Source organism: Grammomys surdaster, unplaced genomic scaffold (assembly GCF_004785775.1).
Source record: "Grammomys surdaster isolate TR1022 unplaced genomic scaffold, NIH_TR_1.0 357, whole genome shotgun sequence".
Lineage (NCBI taxonomy): Eukaryota > Metazoa > Chordata > Mammalia > Rodentia > Muridae > Grammomys > Grammomys surdaster.
The window spans coordinates 494,313-503,338 of NW_021604776.1; the positions used below are offsets into that span (position 1 = coordinate 494,313).

Here is a 9,026-nt window from a genome sequence, read left to right on the forward strand (position 1 = left end):
TCTAGGCCACACCTGATCCTGAACCTGCCATTCCTTCTCCCTCCCAGTTCCTCTCTCCATCTGCCTCTTCGGTTTTATTCCCCTTCTAAGTGAGATTCAAGCTTCCTTGCTTGGGCCTACCTTTTTTTTTCTCCTCCCCAGTGGAAAAGCTGTTTTATTGGGGGTTGTAGACAGAAAATAACAATCTATGGAAAGTGCATTTTGTTTTTAAGCCTCACAAATCTGCACAGATGATTAGAATGGCTGCATCTGAGAAGATGAGGCTCCAGCTCAGTGAGCACAGAGCTCTGCCCTCCAACAGACACCAACTTGCCATTACCCTCTGTGACAGGTGGTCTTTCATTGCCTAGAGAAACTGGTCTAAGGTATCAAATCAATGGTCACTGGGGACTGGAGCTGAAGCCACATAAAAATGTGGCCTTTATCTCAAGCCGCAAACAACAATGTGTCTCACTGCTCTGATGCCAAACACCAGTGTCTGGGTGTCCAATTTCCTGCATCCAGTAGATGAAGCTAAGGCAGACCCCACTATCTTTCTGGCTATAAATATATAATGGGCCTGCCACTGATGAGTCCTGCTGTGGTATACTGCTTCATGGCTGCCTACTGTTCAGTTATCTAGTGGTGACTAAATACAGGGAACTGGAAGGGGGATCAGAACACATATGTCAGCTGTCAAGTGGAATGTCAATACCACCATCTCAGAGCAAAGCGGGATTACACTGCAATTCAGAGGCGATATGCAAAGGCAGTCAGTTCTTCAAGTGTGAAAGTCTTCTAGAGGGGCTGGAGAAATGACTCAACAGTTAAGAGCACTGACTGTTCTTCCAGAGGACCTGAGTTCAATTTCCAGCACCCACATGGTGCCTCACAACCATCTGTAATGGGATCGGATGGCTTCTTGTAGTGTGTCTGAAGACAGCAACAGTGTACTCATGTATATAAAAAATAAAAAGTTTTTTTTAAAAAAGCCTCTAGAAATAAAAAAAATGCAGGCACATAGGCATCTAGTGTCTAGAAATCATCTGGTTGGTTGAAAAAAACCATATATACTTCCAGCAATTTTTAATCGAAGTAGCTTTTTTTTTTTCTCTTTGAAATACTAGGGTCCAAACCTAGGACCTCAAGCATGCTAAGCAAGTATTCTACAACTGAGCTACGTCTCTAGCCTCCAGTGAGTTTTAAAGTGAGGCTGGATGGGTTTTTTTGTACCTTGCCTCCTGCCTATGAGCTAGCTCTGCTACTTCGGGCCTGCACCATGATTCCCATTTCCTGCACAAAGGTCCCTGAGCCCAGCAGTGGGGGTGCTCCAGTGACACAGTTCATAGTCCTTTGGTGGCCATCAGCAGTTCAGTACAAGTATAGAGTGGGTTCGGGATAAGGACACAGGACCTGCCTTGCCTCAGGACAAAAATGGGTGGGGGTATGGCAAAAACAAATATATTTACAGGTACTAAAAAAATCAAATTATAAAATTTATCACCTCTCATGTTATGTCAACATAAAAGGCATTTCAAACAAAGCTTGGCTTTGACAATCCTGATGAAATTTCTGAGGGTCGGCCATGTATGAATACATAAATATGCGCTTGTATTTTTACAGCAGTCCTGGAAGAACGAAGACTTCTTTGAAGCCCTTGGGGCCCGTCCCCTTTCATTCCAGCTGCCTCTATGCTGCAAATACCAGGAATCTTTTTTTGTTTGTTTGTTTTTTGTTTTTTGTTTCTTCGAGACACGGTTTCTCTGTGTAGCCCTGGCTGTCCTAGAACTCACTCTGTAGACCAGGCTAGCCTCGAACTCAGAAATCCACCTGCCTCTGCCTCCCAAGTGCTGGGATTACAGGTGTGCGCCACCACTGCCTGGCAATACCACGAATCTTGAGAACTGCCAATGTTCAGTCACCTTCACCCTGGCCTCCTTTCTAAGTCTGTCCCCAAGGTGGAAATGTGGAAATCTGCCTTAGCTTTGATGCTTGTTTCATTACTTCACTTCTGCTTGTAAACTGTGGCAGGTCTTCCACTTCAATCCCATCAGCCATTTCCATCACCTTGTCCAGAAGGTCTTTGTTATAACTGCAACCCAGGAAGAGGTGGTTGGCCCAGACCACGGATAAGGACAGCAGCTGGTCCAGGCGGCTGCCGCGGTCCAGTGGGTCTCGGTAGTCAGGCAGGTGGTGCAAGATGAACTCCATGCGCTCTTTCCATTGCTCTCGCTCTCCGAGTAGGAACAGAACTGCTCAGCATTAGGAAACTAGCTTCTCCATCGCGGAGGTAGGCTCGCCACCCACCACGACTCCCGCAGCAGCTGCCGCCGCCAAGGATCGCACCAGCCCTGGGCCTTCCTTCTAAAACAAGTATACTTAAGATTGATGCTCAGCCAAGCATAGTGGCACAAGCCTATAATCCTAACACTCAGAACATTGACGCTGAAGGACTGAATTCAAGGCCAGCCTGAAGTCAAACCCTGTCTAAAGGGAAAAGGCATAGACCTGGAGACATGGTTCAGCACTTAAGAGCATTGGCTGCTCTTCCAGTGGACCCGTGATCAAATCCCAGCACCCATATGACATCTTACAACTGTCTATAACTCCAGTTCCAGAGGACCAAACACCCCTCACACAGACATACATGTAAGCAAAACACCAATCAATGCACATAAAATAAAAATATATCACTTTAAAAGAAAAAAAGACACTCATGAGACTGGTTTATTGATTCTGGGGCGGGAGAGAGGGATCCATGGTTGAGAGCACTGGATGCTCTTCCAGAGGACCTGCGTTTAATTCCTAGATCTACATGTCTCCTGACAACTGTAGCTCCAGTTTTAGGGAATCCAGCACCTTTATCTGGCTTCAGTAGGCACCAGGTGTGCATGCGGTACCCAGATATATTCATGCTAGCAAAATAGATACCTGTACACATTTTTTTTTTAAAAAATTGGCTTCGGCAAAAATCTTAATCTGAGTATATATTTTGCCAATTTTCGTTTGTTGTTGTTTTGTTTTAAAGATTTATTTATTTATATGAGTACACTGTAGCTGTCTTCAGACACACCAGAAGAGGGCATTGGATCCCATTACAGATGGTTGTGAGCCACCATGTGGTTGCTGGGACTTGAACTCAGGACCTCTGGAAGAGCAGTCAGTGCTCTTAACCAGTGAGCCATCTCTTCAGTTCCCACCAATTTTCAATAAATAAATTCTTATACTAATTGAATATTGCTGAAGATAAAAGAAAAGCAGAAGATAGCAGATACCCTAGCTGCTTGTTCAGAATAATTATATCCTTAGTCGGGCTTCTTGATAATCTCCCAGCACTGAGGTAGGTTTTCTATGGTTTGATTTTGGTTTTTCTTTTTTCTTTTCTTTTTTTTTATTTTTTATTTATTTATTTATTTATTTATTTTTGGTTTTTCGAGACAGGGTTTCTCTGTGTAGCCTTGGCTGTCCTAGAACTCACTCTGTAGACCAGGCAGAAATCTGCCTGCCTCTGCCCTGTCCAGCAGGGCGGTGAACTGGGCCTCTGCCTCCCAAGTGCTGAGATTAAAGGCATGTGGCACTACAGGCACTCAGACAAAAAGGTTTTAAAGGCAATATATGTAACATGAAAGTGGACTGAATCTAATGAGAGAAAGAAGATACAAGCAGGAGAGGGGTGCAGGGAAATAAATAAAATAAAAAGTATGTATGAAAATGCCATGATCAAACTCATAACTTCATATGCTAATTATTAAAAATTTCTGCTAGCAGGGCTGGAGAGGTGGCTCAGTGGTTAAGAACACTGGCTACTCTTCCAGAGGACCCGGGTTCAATTCCCAGCACCCACATGGCAGCAGCTCACAACTGTCTGCAGTTCCGTAGAATCTAACATCCTCACATAGACATACTTGCAGGCAAAACACCAATGCACGAAAAATAAAAGTAATTATTTTAAAAGTTTTCTGCTACTTAAAACTGGGAAGAATCCTATGAAACATGGTTTGTGGGGGCGGGAGAGATGGTTCAGAGGTTAAGTGCACTGGCAGGTCTTCCAAAGTTCAATTTCCAGCAACCACATGGTGGCTCATATCCATCTATGATGAGATCTGGTGCCCTCTTCTGGCCTACAGGCATACATGCAGGCAGAACACTATACATAATAAATAAATCTAAAAAAAAGTCATAAAAAAATGGTTAGGAGGTAGAGTTCAGGCCTGTCTAGACGAGGCTCTGAGTCAATCTCCAATACAACTAACACAAAATGAGTGACTATTTTCATGTAGATATAAAGTACACATTAAAATTTAGTGAGTCAATTCTTTTTGTGTATGTCTTAGTGCCTGAGTGCATATATGTACATTACATGTATGCAGGAAACTACAGATGTCAGAGTCAGATGTCAGGTCCCCTGGAACTGAGTTGTAAGCTGTCATATGGGTGCTGGGAACTGAATCTGGATGCTTTAACAAGAGCAGTAGACACCTTGTTTTGCTGAGGCACCTCAGTTCATTCGCTTTCTTTTATTCAATCTAGAACCCCAGCCCATGAGACTGTACCACTCCTGTTCAGAGTGGGTTTTCCATGCTTAAATCTTTTGTCAATCCTTAGGAGAAAAGGGGGGTGTGGGAACTGAGTCCAGCATTGTCCAAATTAAAGCAAGTTGTACTCAAGTGCTCTCTAGGTTGGCCAGCTGACTGTCTCCTGTCTCCGCTAAGAGCAGCCCCCACTGGCTTCTTGAAGTTTTTCCCCCATAGGGGAGATAAGGTTTTCACAGTGGGTGAGAGAGTTGGTGGCTATTCATGTTAAAAGGATACAGTGAGCCGGGCGGTGGTGGCGCACGCCTTTAATCCCAGCACTTGGGAGGCAGAGGCAGGTGGATTTCTGAGTTCAAGAGTTCGAGGCTAGCCTGGTCTACAGAGTGAGTTCCAGGACAGCCAGGGCTACACAGAGAAACCCTGTCTCGAAAAACCAAAAAAAAAAAAGGATACAGTGAAAAGGTGAGGAACAAAGGCAAGGATGTGCATCAGGTGAATGGGAGTTGCAGGCAGTAACAAAGGCAAAGAAACACAAGGATGAATAGGGGTTACAGGCAGTCTGAATCACACCAGGAACTTACTCTTGATTGCAAATAGAGGCCTTAATTAGCAGAGACGCAACATGGGACAAACAGACTTATCTCTTAGCTGGATTTTAGCACCAAGCAAACTGCTTTAACTATAAACAGAATTCTCATCCTGTAAGATAGGTTCTCTGTTTTGGTCTTATTTCAATCTGCAAGGTATTTGTTTTGGCCTTGGTCTCACACTTTCTGGAAATATGCTCATATACAAACCCAGAAAGGCGTGTTTCCAAGGTGACTGCAAGTTATTCAGTCAAGTTGATAAGATTAATTTTCACAACTCCACCCTTTGTTAACTCAGCCAGACTACCACATCATTGTAAATCATAAAAAGTCTCATTTTCATCTCAATACAAAATGCATCAAGTCCATCTCTAAAAGTCTCCATCTGAGACCTAAGGCACTGTTAACTGTAAGCCCATGTAAAATCAAAATATAAATTATACACTTTGTGAAGATAAATATTCCCATTTCCAAAGGGAGGAATGAGTGTATAAGAACAAAAGATCTGGCCAGAGCAAGACCAAAACCCAGCAGGTCAAACCTCAAATCCTTGTCAGGTACCCGAGGTTCATGATAGAATCATCCCAGTTTCAGATATCTTGGGTAGTCCAAACCGTCAAGCTGGCTGCCAGCATTAGTACACCCTTAGGCCAGCAGCACCCTATCCCCACAGTCCTGACAACTTCACAGGTCTGTGGTCTCCATAGCAATTTAGGCTTCACTTCCAGAGCCTCACACAATGGGCCTCCTCAGGATTCCTACCCTGCTACACAGGTCTTGGCCTCATTGGGTCTTGGCAGATTTTATGATACCGCTTTACCCCTTCATACTCTTGCATTTTACATGCCTGTAAAACCAGGAACACATGGGCAACGCTGCCAGTTCTGTTTTTAGTCAGCTCAATCTCTCTGGGTTTTAGGCAGCCTCCATAAATCAAAACTGTAGTGGGCTCTTGTGGCTAGATGGTGTGGTTTAGAGCAGGGAACCCCTGTTTTCTGGTTAAGTTTCAATTCATTTGTATTTTCACAACTTGGGGCCTTTGATGAGTAAGCCCTAGGGGAAACCTTTCTTTATTGTGCAGGAAAGAAGGGTCTTCTTTAATGACACTAAGTCCTTTCACAATTACAACTGCTGTTTTAGAGCCAGACTTGTTTACAAATTTTAAAACCCCCAACCCCTGCCAAACTATGTTTTTCATATTTTATTCCCTTTGTTGCCTTACTGTGGGTCTGAACAAAGGTGGTGACATAAAACTGGAGAGCCTCGCTCTCTTGTTCCTCTCCTGCTCTTCTTCCTCTGCCTTCCCACCCCTGCTCTCTCCCCAGTCCCTTCCTCACTCTTTCCACGTGCTCAGGGCCGACCTCTACTTCTTCTCTACTTTTCTCCTCTCTCCTCTCTCCTCTCTCCCCTCTCCCCTCCCCCTCCCCCTTTCCTCTCCTCTCTCTCTCTCTCTCTCTCTCTCTCTCTCTCTCTCTCTCTCTCTCTGCCTTTCTCTGCCTCTATTTCCCTTTCAGCTCCCCTCCCCATGCACTGAATAAACTATTCTATAAAAAAAAAACAAAACACCACCAACAACAACAAATTAAAACTGAACAGCCTGCTGTCTTGAGATTCCCTCCTCCAAATAAATTAGTCCATTACTTTTTAATTCAGCCTCACTCAGGTTCTCAGGATGGAGGTAGAAAACAGTCAGATTCTTTAACAGAATTTAACAGGAATGACCTCTAAAGTCCACAGTCCCTTCTGAAATCTCACAAGGTGGGCCTCCACTTTTGCATTATGGTCTTTTTTTTTTCTTCGAGACAGGGTTTCTCTGTGTAGCCCTGGCTGTCCTGGTACTCCCTCTGTAGACCATGCTGGCCTCAGAAACCTGCCTGCCTCTGCCTCCCAAGTGCTGGGATTAAAGGCATGCGCCACCACCGCCCGGCTAGCATTGTGGTCTTTTAAACTCTCACTGGAATAGCCAGTTTAACAAGTTCCAGGACAGCCAGGTTTGTTACACAGAGAAATCCTGTCTTCAAAAACAAAACAAAAACAAAAAAACTTAAGTAAATGTAGAAAAGGAAATGTAGCATACTAAGCAAAGAACTATCAGAACCACCATAGTTAATGAAACAGTGGGCCAGGTTATAGCTTATAGAACACTTGTCTGTCTGTCCAAAGCTCCAGTTTCCACCCTCTAGCACTCACTTATAATGGACCCTTACTAAAACATTAGAACTTTGTGATGTCTTGTAATGCCATACATAGGGAAAGTTTTAACATGCACAAAACCTAGAAAGACAAGTATATTCACTCACATCTGTAATTCGAACACTCAGGAGGCTGAGGCACGACTGTAAAATTGGAGCTACTCTGAGCTACACAATAAGATAGTCTCAAAAGGGAAGGAGGGAGAATTGTGCGTTAATGAAGCAACTGGGCTGAAATTCAGAGGATGCAACTTTATCGGATTTAAATTCATGCTCGTGTTTAGATCAGTCCAGGACTGCCACTGCCCAGTTCAGCTCTGCAGAATTGCTCTCTGACACTTAGCAAATGAGGTATACATATTAGTAATAGAAAAAACCGAACATTATTTAAAAGATATCAATTATCAACCCAGAAAACATACCTTGGGATGGGTAAGAGAATAAAGTGACAAAATTAAAGACAAACATGCAAAATTATTCCTTATCTACCATATATATACAATAAAAATACAAAAGATATAAACTATTTATTCAGGCATACATTCTCATGGAATAAGATATGTGGCACACATCTTTAATCCCAGCACTTGGGAGGCAGAGACAGGCGGATTTCTGAGTTCGAGGCCAGCCTGGTCTACAGAGTGAGTTCCAGGACAGCCAGGACTACACAGAGAAATCCTGTCTCGAAAAACAAAAAAATAAAACAAACAAATAAACAAACACAAAACAAAAAAAAAGACATATGTGAGTAAATCTAGCATTTTGCTAAATATTCAAAGGACACAAACAATTAGAAAATAAACAATAGTCTTCTTGGTTGGGACAACTCTATTCTAGAGATGTCAATGCCTCCAAATTTTTCATTCCATTCCATGTGATCTCAGTCAAACCTCCAGGAAAATTTGAAAAAACATTTAGTTTCTTTTGTGTGTGTGAGTGAACATGTCCACATATACATGCCAGCATGCATGCATGCATGGATGTCATGGTCCATATGGAGGACAACTGAAAGGAGTCAGTTCTCTCCTTCTACCATGTGAGTCTTGGACATTGACCTCAAGTCACAGGGCTTGTCAGCAGAGCACCTTTATCTGCTAAGCCATCTCACTCCTCAGACCCTAAATTTCAATAAGATTTTAAAAGAGCTTGTCCGGGGGCTGGAGAGATGGCTCAGCAGTTGAGAGCAGTAACTCTCGTTCAGTAGCTTTCAGGTGGTTCAGGACCACCAAGAGTTCAAGCTCCAGTGTGATTCAATACCTCTGGCTACTCTGGGCACCATCTCTCATATGTACACACACACACACACACATATTTAAAAATAATAAAAGCAAGTAGAGGGCTAACACTGTTCATTTGCTAATTGTTTTTTGAGACAGGGCCTCTCTACATAGTCCTGGCTGGCCTCAAACTCACTTATGTAGAACAGTCTGGTCTCAAACTCATAGAGATCACCTGCCTCTGCCTCCAGAGTATGTGTATGTGTGTGTATATATATACACATACACACACACACACACACACACACACATATATATATATGCATATACTCTGGCTGCTCTTACAAAGGGCCCTGGTTAAATTCTCAATACCCACGGTGGCACACAGCCATTTGTAACACCAGTTCCAGGCAATCCAACACCATTTTCTGCCCTCAGCAGACACTAGACACACACGAAGTGCACCACACACTCATGAATGAAGACAAAAAAACTCATAAAATAATACTTTTTTTTTGG

The 9,026-nt window shown here is 43.2% G+C and overlaps 1 pseudogene; it reads right to left on the reverse strand.

The window, feature by feature from the left end:
• Positions 1–1,920: 1,920 nt before the first annotated feature.
• On the reverse strand, positions 1,921–2,893 carry LOC114631306 (annotated as a pseudogene).
• Positions 2,894–9,026: the final 6,133 nt, after the last annotated feature.